The sequence below is a fragment of the Rhamphochromis longiceps genome, linkage group LG12 (assembly GCF_057381845.1).
Source record: "Rhamphochromis longiceps isolate RC_006_pf linkage group LG12, R_longiceps_female_GT1.1, whole genome shotgun sequence".
Classification (NCBI taxonomy): Eukaryota; Metazoa; Chordata; class Actinopteri; order Cichliformes; family Cichlidae; genus Rhamphochromis; species Rhamphochromis longiceps.
The window spans coordinates 11,933,538-11,949,612 of record NC_140568.1 but is presented as its reverse complement, the minus strand read 5'-3'; the positions used below and the strand labels follow the sequence as shown (position 1 = coordinate 11,949,612).

Genomic DNA, 16,075 nt, shown 5'->3' with positions numbered 1-16,075 from the left:
TGTGTATCTGTGAGCCCTCGTCTCTCCTTATGTCTTATTCCATGTTTCCCCTGCCCATTATGTCTAAGTTCTCCCCGTGCTCTCTCTCCCCCCTGTGTGCCCTCTATGTATTTATGAGCCCTCGTCTCCCTTTGTGGTTGTTTCATGTTTCCCCAGCCCGTTATGTCTGTGTTTCCCCGTGCTCTCTCTCCTCCTGTCTGAACCTCTGTGCCTGTACATGTCATGTTCAGTTCACCCCGCCCTGTCTCGTTATGATTATCAGTGTCACCTGTGTTCCCCGTGTGTGCCCACTTTCCTCGTTTACCCTCTGTGTATTTCTGTCTGAGTCTCCCTCTGTTCGGCGTCGCGTTCTCCCTCATGCTGTGTGTGATTCCCCCGTGTTTCCTGGTGAGCTTTACGTTAGTTTTTCCCAGTTTAGTTTTGTATCTCCTATTATCTTTTGTCAGCAATAAAGCTGCTTTTTGAGTTCATCCCCGTGTGTGTGAGTTTTGCATTTTGGGTCCTCCTCCTGCCTGCCACACAGCCGAGCCATGACAGATGTGGGTTGCAGGTTGACATAGATCTCAATGTGTTTTGTGCTTTTGCCACCTGCATAGTTGCATAACATAGTATTTCCTATTGCTACTAGTGGATATTATCTATATCCTATAGTATATGTTAGGTTTTGTATTGTTGATTGTCATTTATGCTTAGAACTATTTAATCATATATGCTTAGAAGTGTATAATCATTTGTAGATTGAAAGAATGTCTCATCCCAGGAGGTCTGTAACAACTCATAGTATATTTTTTCTATTATAAATTAAGAGTGACCTTAGGTAGTCCTCTTAGACATTCAGTTTTTCAGAGAGATTTGCAATAGCCTTGGTGTTTGCAGTTTAGCTGCAGTCAGCTGTGAATGTCAAAGCATATGATCCGCAGGCTTTTAATGTGAAAAAAAAAAAGAAAGAAAGAAAAACTCCTCAGGTGTGTTGTTGAAGCAAGCACTGGCTATATAGTTGCATGGCAACGTTACAATTCAGGGCGACACAAGCAAGAAACACAAGACATGGTAAAAGAAACCCAGAAAGCACTATTGGGGTCACTGAATACCTCCGTGTTTACCCTGAGCCTACTGTGGGATTGACGCTTCGATCCCCACCTCCTCCTGGGAGTTTTTCCACCGTGACATGTGTGATGGGGAAACTTAAGCCTCAGCAGATCTCCCAAACAGGAATTTTCACTTCTCCTCTTTATAATCCCATAACCCCCACTGCCTTAAAACTACTGTGTGCGTGTGTGTGTGTGACAGGTCTAAATCTTCTCCAAACAGCAAATCAGTACAGCCTAGCCTCACTTTAAGCACCTAACAATGAAGAGCAGGCAGCCAGCCAATCGACACGGGGCTGAGCAATGACTGGACATGCTGCTTTATGACCTTTCAGGTGAATCACACAAAGACGCCTGACTATTTACTCAATAGCAATGGAAACTTCCCCCATTGCTGCTCTTGGCTGGCCCGTAAGAAATGCTAATGCAAAATAAACACGGCAGCAATGCCACATTTTAATGTGAGAGCTTTATCATCATCTTACAGAAGACATTCATCTAGGATCATACGTACTATACTGACATGCAAAACTCAGCTGCTACGAAAAAATTTATACATATACATACATACATATATATATCTATATATATATACTTGCAGTGTAGAGGTCATTTGGGTTGCTATGCTCTCCATCTTCTCCATATATATGTTTATTTGCATAGAGCAAGTAGTAATGCTGCACTGTAATCAAATTCAAAGGACTTACATTTGCTACAGACGGTCATTTATCTCAGGGTCAGAGACCTTGAAAAGACAACAGTGATTTGGCAGCAGTGCAAGCAAATCCATCCTTCACATCTGCCCAGACTGGCAAGAGCTTACACAACAGCTCAAGTATAACAGCACACGTCACAAACATTCAGCAAGACCACAGAGGAAGCAAGAGGAAAGCCCAGCTTTCAGCCTCCACAAAAACATTACTGGTATATGGGGTTGGGGGTGGGGGGCAGGGGTGCACTTCAAAATGTCTTTTAGAGAGCACAGCAGGTTTAATCAAGCTGTTACAGTTTTATTTATTTCCCCTAAGATTGCCACCGAAGGCACACAGAGCTCGGGGTGAAAAGATAGCTGAGAGACGGCAAAAGGGAAATGAGGTGGAAAACAGTCTGCTTACTTTACAAACACACATTTTCACTGGCAAGCCCCCATAGCCCTCCCCACTATCATAATCCATAACCTCTGAAAGACCAAAACAGAAACGACGGCTTGTGATTGCAGTCTTTCGAGCCATTTTCAATTTCAGTGCCATTTATATGAAATCACCACATAGGATTTCGAAAACATGTCCCCCACCTGTTGCAGGAAGTGCAAATTACACAGTACACTGTAAAACCTGACAAGTTAAGTTAACTCAAATGATTTGGGGAAACCGATTGCACCAATTGATTCAAGTTTTATAACTTAAACAGTTTGGGGTTATTTAAGTACTTTATTAGAGTCCCAAGAACCCAAAGCAAATATGATAATGTAACTCAAATGCATTATGTTTATTTACTCATTGTATTTAGTATGTTTCATTAAATTTAACCATTAAATTTCTTGTACTAAGATGCTGTATTTATTCAAACTTATTTAAAGTGTTACATGCTCATATTCAAATTAAGTTAAATTAACTTAAATAGTTGTATTTAAACAACTTAATCCAATTGGGGAAACCGATTGCACCAAATGGTTCAAGTACTATTAACACAAAACCAAGCTATTATTCTTTCCATTCAGTTTTTATTAACTTTAACTGCAGAGAAAATACAGAATGAATACAACCATACTTTCAGTCATAACCTATGACTGCTAAAGCCATTATCAAATAACAAATAATTAGGCATTTTAAAACTTGCACTTTTAGGGAATTTTGAATGTTTTTTGTAGCATTTTGAAAATCGATTAAATGTACAAAACACAAATTTAGTCATGTAGACCTGATACATAGGTGTACATCATAAAAAAACAATAGTCTAGAGGCAATTAGAGCCATAACAATCACAATTTTAAGTAACATTTAGTATAATAATGAAATCACATGCACTACAGCAATGCAACTATAGAAAACAGCTGAACTAAGGATGTCACTAACAAAAAGTATTCTCAAAGGTATTTGTGGCTTCGCAACAGTTTTGCCCAGACCTCGAGTGAACTGGCACTCATCACACAATTAAAAAATAAAGCATGAAAGTATACTGTACATATTGACTAATTATCAGTTATCTCGCAAAAGATTTCCATGTAACTAAAATATGTTTTTAGAAATAAGCTTAAGATTACACACTATGTGAAGATTTTTTTCAATCACAAACAAAACGTCAAATATGGATTTTCTCCTTATTCTTAGCTTTCTCCACATTGCCTTTTAGAAAGCTAATTACCCAGAACAAATAAAACTATTGAAGCCATTCACAGATAACTGAAAAAGCACGAATATAGTGACCAGTGAAAAACAAACATCATCTGCACAAGCTCATTTTTTAGTGTCTGCAATTTTGGTTTTAGTTGCTTTCTCTCATCGTCTAGCTTCAGCAACACTACTTGAATGAACTCAAAAAAGCCAGTATACTTCATAGGATAGCTCAGATGCAGAGCATAGATTAGCCCAAACAAAGACACCAGGGCATCAGTCCATGAGTGATGAGTCATAACAAACTGATCTTCAAGTTCTATGAACACTTGGCGTGGTGAGAAAGGAACTCCTCCAGGCACCTCCTCTTCATCGACATCAGCAACCAGAGCAATTCTATGGCTTCATAGAACTCAATTTCACCCTAAGATATAATACAGAGTGCACAATTATTCATCTGTAATATCTCTGTTAAAAGCATAAATACAAATGTTCAGGCACCTTTCTTCAGTTTTTCAAATTCTATATATCATAACATGTTTTAAGTTGACAGTGAAGGTTCATTTTTCATTCATCCAGGTAGTCAAATCAAGGATGAAAGAAGTTTATAAGTCATTCAACTTCACGTCTTCAACTTTCAACCCAAGTCCAGATGACTTATAAACTCCTTTCAACCTTTTTTAAATTCAAATGTGCAAATTATTGTAATACCAAAGTACCTTGCATGTTTTGAAAATCTCTGAGGTACATTGGTAGGCCGGCCAGAACTGCTGTTCTAGTTGCATAGATGTCGTTTGTGTCTATATATATATATATATATATATATATATATATATATATATATATATATATATATATATATATATATATATATATATATATATATATATATATATATATATAAACAAACACATAACAATGGCAACTGCCAAGCAAGCAGAATAATAATTAGTATCTTTTAAATACCTGTTTTCCATATGCCGACAAAAGCTGCTCCATCCTTTCACCGACCCGTCCAGTTTTCCTCTTTTTGTAAAGTCCAGTCAGCTGAGGAGCATAATCATCCAGCGCAGCATAAAACACATGTGGCAGATTCTGATTGGTGATCCGATGAAATTCAAAGTAGAGCTGAAGAGAATTCCAAAAATATTATAAGCAAAACACAGCATACTATATGAGCAGCAAATGTTATATACATAGTTGTACTTACCTGTGTCTCATGAAAGAGTGCTGGCCATGGTCCCTCGCCTGGCAAAATTTGAGGTTATTGGATGAGGGCGATTAACTTTGTCAGAATGTTGGTATGGAAAGTGCAGAATTGCTCTGTTTAAGTCTTCTAAGTTAAAATATCTCTTAGAAATCAAACCTTTAAACAATGTGCCAACTCCACTGAAATGACACCTTCAAACAGGTCGTGTAGGAAGTCAGGTGGGAAGCCTGTGACAGGATGAAAGAAAGAGAGATGGTCAGAAGGAACACAGGTGTTTTTAACACCATAGTTTTCCTTAATGTCATCATTCTGAAGCTCTTGCACAATAATTATCATGAGCATCTTTTGTTCTCATTACATAATTCCCTGTAACAGCATTTTCTGTTTGCATTTCTGTTTGGGTGGCATGACAAAACCTACAGAAATATGTAGACCTGAAACTCTCATTGAAACCAGCAAGTCCATGGGCAGAAGGTTGTCTGCCACAACAGAGTAGACAGTGCCTTTAAGACATTCACCAAGAGTCTCAATGTAGGCACCTACTTCTTCAAGAGTTTTCAGATCATTTAAGAGTGGTGACAGCATTTCCTTACACCAAGCTAAGTTACGAGCTACTACAACAAAGTAGTCTGATAAATTACAACGAAGTACAACTAAAACAAAGCAGTCTGATAAATGTACGTTTTGTATGCTAGAAGTAAGCATTAACAAAAAAAACATAAAAATAACTTTATCTTGTACTTTCCACTCTCTTGACGAGGCTCCTGTCTCATGGCCGACAAGTCCAGGCAAAACACTGGGGGCGGGGCTGTGGATGATGACTAATACAAATGAATTAGCACAACTTAAACAGTTTAAAGCAACAGTACTTAAAACGTTACAAAAACATAATGTGTACTTATTACAATAAAGTTATTATATCATATGTATACTTTTGGGTCTACCTAACACACTTCATGAAAGTTACTTTAACTATTTTTCAGAACTGAGTAAGAACAACTTACTTCTTTTAGTAAGATGCACTGTTGGGTTTTACAGTGTAGGGTGAGAAAACAGGTGAGTAGTTGTTTAACATGACGCTCACAGGAGACACTCTGAACACAGTTACTGTGTAGCTTAACACACAGACATAATAATTGTGAAATTAATTGTGATTCAAATACAACGTAACTTGAAGGGTAGTGGGAGAGAGCATCCTCCCCCATCAAGGAGGAAATAATTTCCCATTCCTTCCAATAGTAAATATGTTTCAGGTAGTTTTAGTTTGTACAGCTTTTTAGATTTCCACGTCTTATGATTTTGTCATGAGAGCAGCTTTTTCTCATGCAGCATAAAGTATTTTCATTAATATGTAATTCTTATAATATTCCTATTGTACGCATTCTTATATGGTCCACACTCATTAGTAGTTCATAGTCTGAGGCATGTAATTCGTATAAAACAAACATTAACCATCACACCAAGGTTAATGAGCCATTTTGCTATTTTGAAGAAAGTGATTCATGACAAAATGTAATGATTTCTTTCTTTCTTTGGCCATGCAAGCAACACAATTTTTTTACATTTGTTTTCTACTGACAGATGGAGAGTTGGGGTATATAAAGGAATTATTTTTAAAAATGAGCAATCTTTTCATCTCACGGGGAGAATTGCAGCCTGTTGCATCCTTAAAGACATTACTCTGTGTAACATTATTTCCAAACCATAGAAAAAAATTTTAATGTATGCAAATATGGATAAGTCGACAGCACAACCTGTAGCTAGGTGCTGTCAGGAATCCAATTTTAAAAAAGAAAGAAAATAACAGAAGATAAGGGAGGATGATTTTTTTCTTTTTTCAATCTTATTGATCTGATGTATTTATGTGCTGCTGCTTATGTAATTTTCATGGGTAACTTGTATGGTGGTCAGCTGGGAGTCAGCTGAGAGCTGCCATTACACACTTTTGTACCAAGGACGCACAACAGCAGCCGAAGGCAGACAGTAAATGAATCGTGACTAACACTGGAATGCACAGTATATAACTGTAGCAACTTATTAGGAGTCGGCAACTGATAATTTCTTGTTTAGATGATGGTGCGTCATACTCTTTCTGAAGCCAGCAATGACTGTGTCCTTCTCAAGTCCTTATTCAAGACCCTTAAATAAAAGAGAGAACTTCCATAAAGTATACACTTTATACATGTGGGTCACATGCTCGTGAAGACACACAGCTGTTTTTGAATGATTTTTTTCGCTTGTACTTTTGACATCATTGTTATTTCACCATTTCATTATGCAATGACATGACCACGAGGGGATGCAGTTGGATGTGCATACTTGTGATTATATGCATATTTCTGCTAATAAATGCACATGCCCACACACATCTTCACGTGTACAAAAACGCACACACGAAGTACAAACCCTTTCACTCACACCTTGCTGGTCAAGGTTTTTTCTGCACTGACTGATAAACTAATTAACATGCTGAGAAAGGATTAAACAGTCAGTGGGTCAAAAACAACATCTCCCACCGTGCCTCAGAAGCGCCTGCTGCAGAGGAATGCCAGCCTGCCATTACCAGGAGATTACCTGTAATCTCTTATTACTTAAAACAGGGTGGAGAGGCTTTCATTCAAGGAATCTTAAAAAATCAAATTGTGCTGTCAGCTGGGCTTAAGACTTAGTTTATACATAGAGAAACATGCCTGCATCTGTACCCTGGGACGCTTTGTAGGACAGAACCCGAAGCAGCTACACAGCCACGGTTTCAGCTTCAGACGTTAGTGTCAACAGAACTCAAAATGAACTCCTGTTGTCTTTGGGGATAATAGCACTCTCTCGCTAAGGGATCAGTCCATAAAGACCTGACAATCATCAAAGTGTTAAGCAGTATTTATGCAAACAAGGCAAACTGCAGGGACAAGTGTGCAATGTAAATCCATGCACATTTATCACGAAAAGAAAAAGCCAACTGTGCCACACAAACTGAGCCAGGAGGGGACATGTAAAGGCAGAATTACTCTCTCCCTTTCTCTCTCTCTCACTAACACACACACACACAGAGTCTCTCTCAAGGATAATTGCTGTTTTGTCTTGACTGCATGTGCTGTTATTTATTTGCACAGGAACTGAGAGTTTTGCTCAGGGCGAGGGATGTTTTTCACCCAAGAGTGTTCTCAGTGTTTTACATAAAACAGAATGAGACAAACCTTGGTATTATTGCTAGCATGGATGCCAAAAAAAAGAACAAACAAACAAAAAATACAACATGTGAGAATATCTTGATGCAATTTTTATTGAACCACTAGCAGCAGCAATTAGACAGAATTCAGTAATTAAGGGCATAAAATGCAAGAACGTGGAACATAAAATCAGCCTTTATGCGGATGATGTGTTACTCTTTCTCCAAAATTCACAAACCAATATCTCTGGGGTGATTGAATTGATAAACTCTTTTGCAAGAATATCAGATTACTCAATTAAATGGTCAAAATCTACAGTCCTACCGATTAATTGCTCCTTCCATAATTCCTCTTCTACACCACTGCAATTGGGAAATATAAAATATTTAGGTATTAATGTTTCTCCCAAGCTTGCAGATCTAACTAAATTAAACCATATCCCACTTTTAAAGAAGGTAGAAGATGATCTGGCTAGATGGAAATGTCTACCCATATCACTCATGGGAAGGGTTGCCGCTATAAAAATGATGGTCTTACCAAAAATAAATTATTTATTCTCAGTGATCCCAACTAAACCGCCACAAGATCAGGTTCAGATCTCTAGATTCATGTATGTCCAAATTCCTTTGGAAAAATAAACCCCCACGTATAAGCTTAAAAACACTACAAAAGACCAAGGATAAAGGAGGAATAGAACTGCCTAACTTTCAGCACTACTTCTTAGCCAACAGGCTTCAGTTTATCTCAGGATGGCTAAAACATACCCTCTTAGATGAACCTTGGCTAGATGTAGAACAAGCACTCTGCAATAATCTAGAGATCTCAGACCTACCATTTATCAGCTCAAAAATCCAACGACATGAATGCTTTAAAAGCATCAACATCAGCTCTTCTCTGACAGCATGGTGGGAGTTTCTAAAATTGACGGCGTCTTCATTAATCCCATGCAAACGTACACCTATCTGGAACAACCCTGACATATTACAAAACAATAATATGATAAACTTTTCAGATTGGAGTGGTAAAGGAATCAAATATTTAGAACATATACTAGAAGGAACAGAATTTATTTCATTTGACGGACTAGTTACACAATATGGGATCAACAAGAAAAGATTTTTAGAATATCAACAAATTAAATCCATAGTAAAAAAGAAATTTAAACCGGGTCAAGTTGAACTACAAACACCACCAAGTGTGGTTCAATTTCTTACTCTTAAAACCCCCAAATTACTATCCAAAATATACAGAATGCTTTCTAAAACAGATGAATCAATATCACTTCCTATTGCAAAATGGGAAGCGGATTTATCAGTTAACTTAGACCTAAACTTCTGGTCTCAGATTTGCTTAAAAACCTTTCATCTAATTAGAAATCCCAGTCTTCAATTAATTCAATACAAAATATTACATAGAGTGCACTATACAGGTCATCGGATGTTCAAGATGGGCTTTACGTCTACCAACAACTGCTCACACTGCCAAACCAATTCACTGGACAATTATATCCACGCTCTTTGGTTCTGTCCACCAGTTCAGAAGTTTTGGCGCGAGATATGTGAAGACTTAGTGTCTTAGAAGTGTCTGAAATGTAACATTCCAACTTCCCCCTTAGTGTGTTTGTTGGGCAGCTTAGATAATGTCACTTCAGAAAAGAATATCGCCCATATGGTTTTCACTGCCCTATGCATAGCCAAGAAAACAGTCCTCATGAACTGGAAAAATAAAAATAATCTTAATTCTAACCAATATAGAAATTATCTATTAGATTACATTAGTCTTGATACAGCCTCTGCCACCACATCAGATCAATTGCTCTGGGCTCCTTTGATCAGCTCCATCACCTAGTGGGGGTGGGGGGTCATAGGAGGAGTTGGCCGTCCGACTGCGGTCTGGAGTATGGGGCCTTCCTGCTGCTGCGGAGTCAGAGCGGTCTGCCTCCCCCCACCGCAGGGAAAAGGGTAATACCACCTGGGTCTGGGTGCAGTTCCCCCCTCCAGGGGCAAGGGTACCTAGACCCGGTTTGTAGAGTACGCTTGGGGAGTGTGATCGTGTGTACAGCGTCTCTTTATGTCTGTCTCCACGTTGGTTGAGTGTGGAGTGAGTGCATATGAGAGCATGAGGGGGGGAATGGATGTTTGTATATGTGTGTGCCTGTATGTCTGTGTCTATATGTCAGGTTGGGTGTCAGGCGCCACCTCTCTGGGGACATCTCAGGCCCTCCAAGGTTTGGAGGCCTATCTCCCCCTACCACCACTTCCCCTGCCAGTGGCGGACTCCCTCAGACATCGGTGCGTTGGTGGTTCTTTGTGTCCGGGGATGGGCGTCCAGGTACACACCGGCTCACTCCTTGGCGGCCGCTTATCGGGGCCTGGAGCCTGGGGCTCGCTCGGGCCACTTCGGAGGTGGGGTGCCCCCGGCCTCTCGGCCTGGGGCTCGGTCACTCAGGCACGGCTGGCTGCCGGCGGAGCTCACGGGCGCGTCACTGCAACTCCCCCTGGCTTCTGCTCCGCGGCTGCTGAGTGAGCCCTCATCTGGGACTCTCCTCAGCTCTTTCTGGGACAGTGGCGCGGCTGCCCCTCTGTTGGTCCTTGGTCTCTTATGTTCTGGGGGCCTCTGGATGTCTGGAGTTTTGATCTCCTCCATACCTGCTTCATGCCCTGGAGGACGGGGCTGTGGCCCCCCCCCACACCCTCTAGCAGATCATTACATGAAGGAACCTTTTTAAAAAAAACAAGCGCATCCATGCTCACAGGTGTACACATGGGTGATCACACCCACAAACTACACCCTTTTTGGCTCCTACCTCAAAGCACACTGTGTTCTGTTGATCTTATGTGCTGCACAATAATGTTTAATATTTAGTATTTACTGTCATATTCCCATATATCATTGTGATGCTGTTTATTCTGTTACTCTTGTTCTCTTCTGCTTGTTTTCTTTTTTCTTTCTCAGCAGGTGATCCAGGTGATTGATATATGCATTTTTTTTCTCTGCCCGTTCTGTTGGTTTTTGTCTTTTGCCCTTCTCCCCCGTCCCTCTTCTCAGCTGTTTCTCTTTCCCTCTTTCTTTCTCCCCTTCTTTCCCCCAGTCAAGTCTGTCCCGTATTCAGTAAGTGAAAATAAAATAAACAATAAAAGGTGAATCAAATGGACCATTACGGCAAGGCTGGGATGGTCAATTTGGTAAAGTAAATCCGTTGGGCATCTTTCTTTGCCTTTAGACAACAATTCTGATGGCAAAAATAAAGAGGTGGAGGAAGATCTCAGCCTGGGTGTTTATTGTCTTATGTAGTCTGGAAGATGAGTGGATGGTGGGGTGGGTGCAGTTTTCTCCGTGGTGGGGTTGGGTGGACTGTCCCGGGCTCTGTGGGGCCAGGAGGCACTGCTGCACTGGGCCCCGGTCTGGATGGGCCTGGGCCCCCTTTCCCTGGCGGGTCGCGGAGTATGGGGGTGCCTACTGGGGTCAGCGGGGGAGCTGGCCCCAGGGAGGGGTCACTTGCCCCTCCCTTCCTTCCCTCCCCATCTCCAGCTGCCTCCCTCTTCCCGCTCCACCACAACCACCCACACATGCAGGACCTTGGAGTAGGGGTATGTCACCAGGGTGGTGACAAAAGAGCCAAACGGGACAGGCAAAAAAAAAAAAAGAGAATATCTTGATGCAGCAAAAATACCAAAAGGTGAAGCCTTCGATCAGCTGATGTCTACAGCATAAAATGAATCGTAGCTGCAGGGGAGGAGAAGTAATTCTGAGTGAATTGGGAGTGGATTGGGGAAAGGGAAGAGGAGCTGGCTGGAAACAATGCCTGCCATCAATTAGAACATCCAAACAAGTGTTTTGATTTGACGTTGGTACCACAGCCTAAAACAACAGTGAAAACTTGTGTAGCAACAAAAGGAAAGACGAGATGATGTCTGTTGTCTTTTATAGGTCAGCGATGTGCAACCCGATATATTTCAGACAGCATAAAAAACCATCAGCTTCTAAACTTGTGTCAAGATCTGCATTCCTCCAAAAACCTTTACAGTATGTGTTTGCTGAGAAATGAGCCACATTACTCAGAATTTACCACAGCTCTCAAGTGTTCCACCTTTGTCTCTGCAGCCCAGATGTGAGTTTCGGTCCCTGGTAGCGAGTGTGCTATTGGGTTATGTCTGTGAGTCAGGGCTGCACAGGGAAACGGGTGTCTCTGACATGCAGAGCGGGGATTTGTGACAGGCATCTCTGAAGATGAACAGGACCTGCAGATGAAAGCGCAGGTGAGGCACGACCCACATTTCCATGTCCTCCCATCAGAACCCCAGTCATCAGCTGCTCTCGAGGGCCAGCAAATGAAACATATCGTGCAGCATTTGTCATATCTGTGTGGGAGTAGGAATTCTGTATGTATTTAAGTGCAGTATGTAGTGTTTTGGAATGTGTCTGTACATGCATGTTAGCATTTGGGACTGTCTGTGGGTGTAGGGGCGTGAGTTTGTGAGGACATATATCAAAGAGAAAAGCCTCAGGTTCATTTCAACATCACTGGGCCCCTAACAGGGCTCTATGGAGTGATGCTTTAATATGCTGTATATCATCATGCTCTCGTCATCATCATTTAATCTAGTTTTCTCTTCTTTTTTTAATTGACACAGTAAGAAATAATGGTGGAGCTTCCATGATAAGAGAACTAAATAGAGCACTTTGCTCTCAAACTGCTGGTTCACTTGTGGTTCCTAGAATATTTTAAAGTAGAATGGGAGGCAGAGCATTTTGCTTTCAAGCCTCTCTTCTGTGGAAACAGCTCCCAGTTTAGATTCAGGACACAGACACCCTATCTACCTTTAAGATTAGCCTTAAAACTTTCCTTTTTGATAAAGCTTACAGTTAGGGCTGGATCAGGTGACTCTGAATCCTCTCTTAGTTGCGCTGCAATAGGTCTAGGCTGCGGGGGACTTCCCGTGTTCTGCATTTCATCATTAGTTATTATCGATCTCTTCCAAAGGGTGTCTTTTGTCTTCCGTCCCTCCCCTCCACCCAAACCAGTCACGACAGATGGCTGTGCCAGAGTATTTCCTGTTAAAAGGTAGTTTTTCCTTCCCACTGTCACCAAATGTTTGATCATAGGGGGGACTTCTGATTGCCGGTGTCTTCTCTGTGTTATTGTAAAAAAAACACCTTTTGACAGCTGTTGTTGTCATTTGCAGTTTTGTATGAATAAAACTGTAAAACTAGTTAATTCTGAGCTACGTTATGCATTCTTCCAGAGTTGCATACTGCACAGGAAGGGTTGTAGCTCTGTGTTTTGGATAGGAAGTTGTTTAAATGCACCTTTGATTAAATGCTGACTAAAAATGTGAAAAGTTTTAATCTCATTTTTCAAGCAACCTACCCAAACCTACATGTGATTCAGTGTGTTCGTAGGCTGTAAAAGCCCAACAATTTTCCCAGCAATGGTCTAGTGTGTTCACAGTACTAAAGTTAATGTTTATTCAATCCCTTTAAGAATGCACTGCACAATACCCTTTAAAAGCTTGAATTTTAATGTATATTATTAGCATTTCTTTGCACTTGTGATTAACAAACAACACATAAATCACTAAAGGTTAAGACTGGGTAATATTCATTAATAGTGAAACACTGAGCTGAGATTGTTTGGGTTCTCTGTGTGATTTATCATACTAACAGCTGCTTTGGTTAATGGCTTCAATCGAATAATCTGTTATAGGCTATCATTTCGCCACGCCTCTGTTGACACTTAAGTCTCACTGGGACCATTTTTCAATTAGGTGATTAGTTTCATTGAGCATACAAATTAGTACCTCCTGTGAGGAGCTTCCCCAAATGTGTAAAGCTTATTTAAAAATATAATGCTTCATTTCGCCGTGAATCTGATCCTGATGAATATGTCACTCCGGCCATTTATTATTCAGCACAGCTGAACGAGAGAAAGGAGATGCTGGCTGTTCCTCTGTAAATATGGATTGTGGGACTTATTTGTCATAGTTCGGGTAAAATTAGTGTAGGGGTCTGAGCAAGACCACCTGGACCGGAGATTTGTAATCAGAGGATGTGTTTTCCTCCCTGCACGCAACTGCTATTTGAGATCTCACGCTCACTTGCCCTGTGCTAAGGTATCGGAAGGGTAATGGCTTAACTCGTGTGTAAAAAGTGAGGCGAGCACCACTTAGTGTGGTAGCTGTCACTTCCTGATTGTCAGCAAACGGAGAGCGAGTGTGAAAGAAAGAGAAAGGCAAGAGAAGTTAAAATTGCAAGTTGGTGCAGGGTGAAAACTTGAAACTGCTATTTTTTTCTCTATTTTGTTGTGCATGAACTGTATCATAAATATAAGCAATAAGAAAAAAATAGGTTTAACAGATCATTATGATACTGTTGCAAAGACCTCAAGTCAGCCTACTGTAGATCTAATAATGTAGATCTTATTTCGTCACAGCTTTAGTGTAAAAAAAAACCAACCTTTTTCTCCCTCATAGCCATGTATGGACTGTGATACTACATCAAGCACACAAGTGAAAACATAGAGAAGTGTGTGTTTCTTCACAATGCCTGAAGCTTAAAGTCTGACCTTTTCCCCTCTTCATCTCGCTCTCACCTTTTTCCTCTCTCCTCTGCCCCGGAGCACCAAAGGGTGGGACTGACCGAGGAAGCCTATGGCATCACCCATCCCCGAGCTTGGAAAAAGAAAGAAAAATCTCAGAGGATGATGGCTAGCCTTGACATTGTTGAGACAGTGTTCGGGTGAGGAGAAATGAGGTAAATATCAATGGCGGTGGTCTCACATAGCCCATTAGTCAATGTCTGCAACTTGCTGTCTGAGCATCAGCTCGGAGCAGCCCCAGGGTTCGCGCCAGCGCTGTCCTCCTGGTGAATAGTGCCCAGGCGAAAATAAAGCAACCCGAGCTGGGCATAAATCATTAGGAACATTTGTTACCTCGGGTAATTGTGCTTCATTTATCTTCAGGCCTTTTTCCATTTGTCAACTCCTAGAGGCTGCTGGGTGTCAGCTGTACAGGTCTATGCAGTGAGTTTGGCTGGCTGTGTCTAACCAGAACCTGCAGGAAGCAGTAATAAACAATACACAAGTGTTAGCCTGCAGCATACAAAACACTATCGTTTTATATGTTATCATATTATTATGAGAACCTCAATTTTAGAAAGAAACCATGGATCTTAAAGCAAATTCCAGCATGCTAACATGCTAGCTGATGTTTAAGACAATGCAGAATTTACTAAAGTGTCATACCAGCGCAATCTCTGTTTTGGTGTTTAAAAAAGCGCTGTCAGTATTTTTAGAGCACAGTGAAAAAGGTGGGAAGTCAAAGATTTCTGCAATTCACTCGCAAAAGTCTGCAAACTGGCTAGCTAAGATTTGCAACATGCAATTTACTGCCAAAAGCATGCCTCATTTTTTCCTGTTGATATTAAAATGACCTGACTGCACCTGTGTTTAGAAAACACAACCAATCAATCTTAACAAAACTGACCACAGCTATGAGTGCTCTTTGGTGATTAGGATGACACGCTGTTTTGTCCCGTTTAGTCAACATCTTATTCAACGACTTGTCAATTAGTAATAAAGTTCATGCATACATTCAATAAGGAAGATCTGTAGTCACACAACTGTCTGCTTCCTGAGTGTTTAGTGGCTAATCTATGCTTTGCATCTCTTCCACTTTCCCACACCAGCAAGCTAATTGCCGTGACATCACTTGTCTAGTCCAATAGTCTTTCTGACCACTTTTCAGGCCAATCAGCCTCCACTCCATGTACTTTAAATCTCACTGCTCATCTGTCATTCTCCCCTGAAGACACCTTCATGCAACCCACCTCCTCCCCATTACCACCTCTCCCATGTTACTCAAACTCCATCCAGTGTCTAGACTCCAGGGGGTCTTGTCATAATTCTTATCACTGCTGTGATTCCATTGTGCTGTGATGGGCCATTGGAGTCCAATTACCAAATAGCTTAATTGAATTTTGTACATCAGTTAATCACATTCAATTCGTTGTAATGATCACTCCTTATTGAACTGAATACAATTCACAGCTGTGGCTGAAGAGACTATCAATAGCTTTGGATAAAGGCTACTGGGCCATAAACCATGAAAACTGAACACAAACTTGAGTTAAAAGTAAAACATGTCAGGGGATAATCAGTGTTTTAATGTTTTTGGAGAGGAATATAGGTATAGAAATGTTTTTATGAAAGTCCAATAAACAGATATTTCGGTCTGAATCAAAGTGTGTTGCTACTTCCACAGCTGTAAATTGAAGACT

The 16,075-nt window shown here is 40.7% G+C and overlaps 1 protein-coding gene and 1 long non-coding RNA gene across 3 annotated transcripts in view; both read right to left on the bottom strand.

The window, feature by feature from the left end:
• Positions 1–16,075, bottom strand: part of LOC146656980 (syncytin-A-like) — a 208,336-nt gene that overhangs the window by 154,779 nt on the left and 37,482 nt on the right. The gene's annotated exons all lie outside the window — the stretch shown is intronic.
• Positions 2,792–5,442, bottom strand: LOC146656981 (uncharacterized). Of its 2 annotated transcripts, none has more exons than XR_014914195.1 (5): positions 5,373–5,442; positions 4,788–4,858; positions 4,632–4,669; positions 4,388–4,549; positions 2,792–3,845 (listed from the first exon to the last, which is right to left on the bottom strand). It is a non-coding gene; the product is annotated as an uncharacterized LOC146656981 (long non-coding RNA). The 2 variants fall into 2 exon arrangements; XR_014914196.1 differs by lacking the exon at positions 5,373–5,442 and adding an exon at positions 5,052–5,366.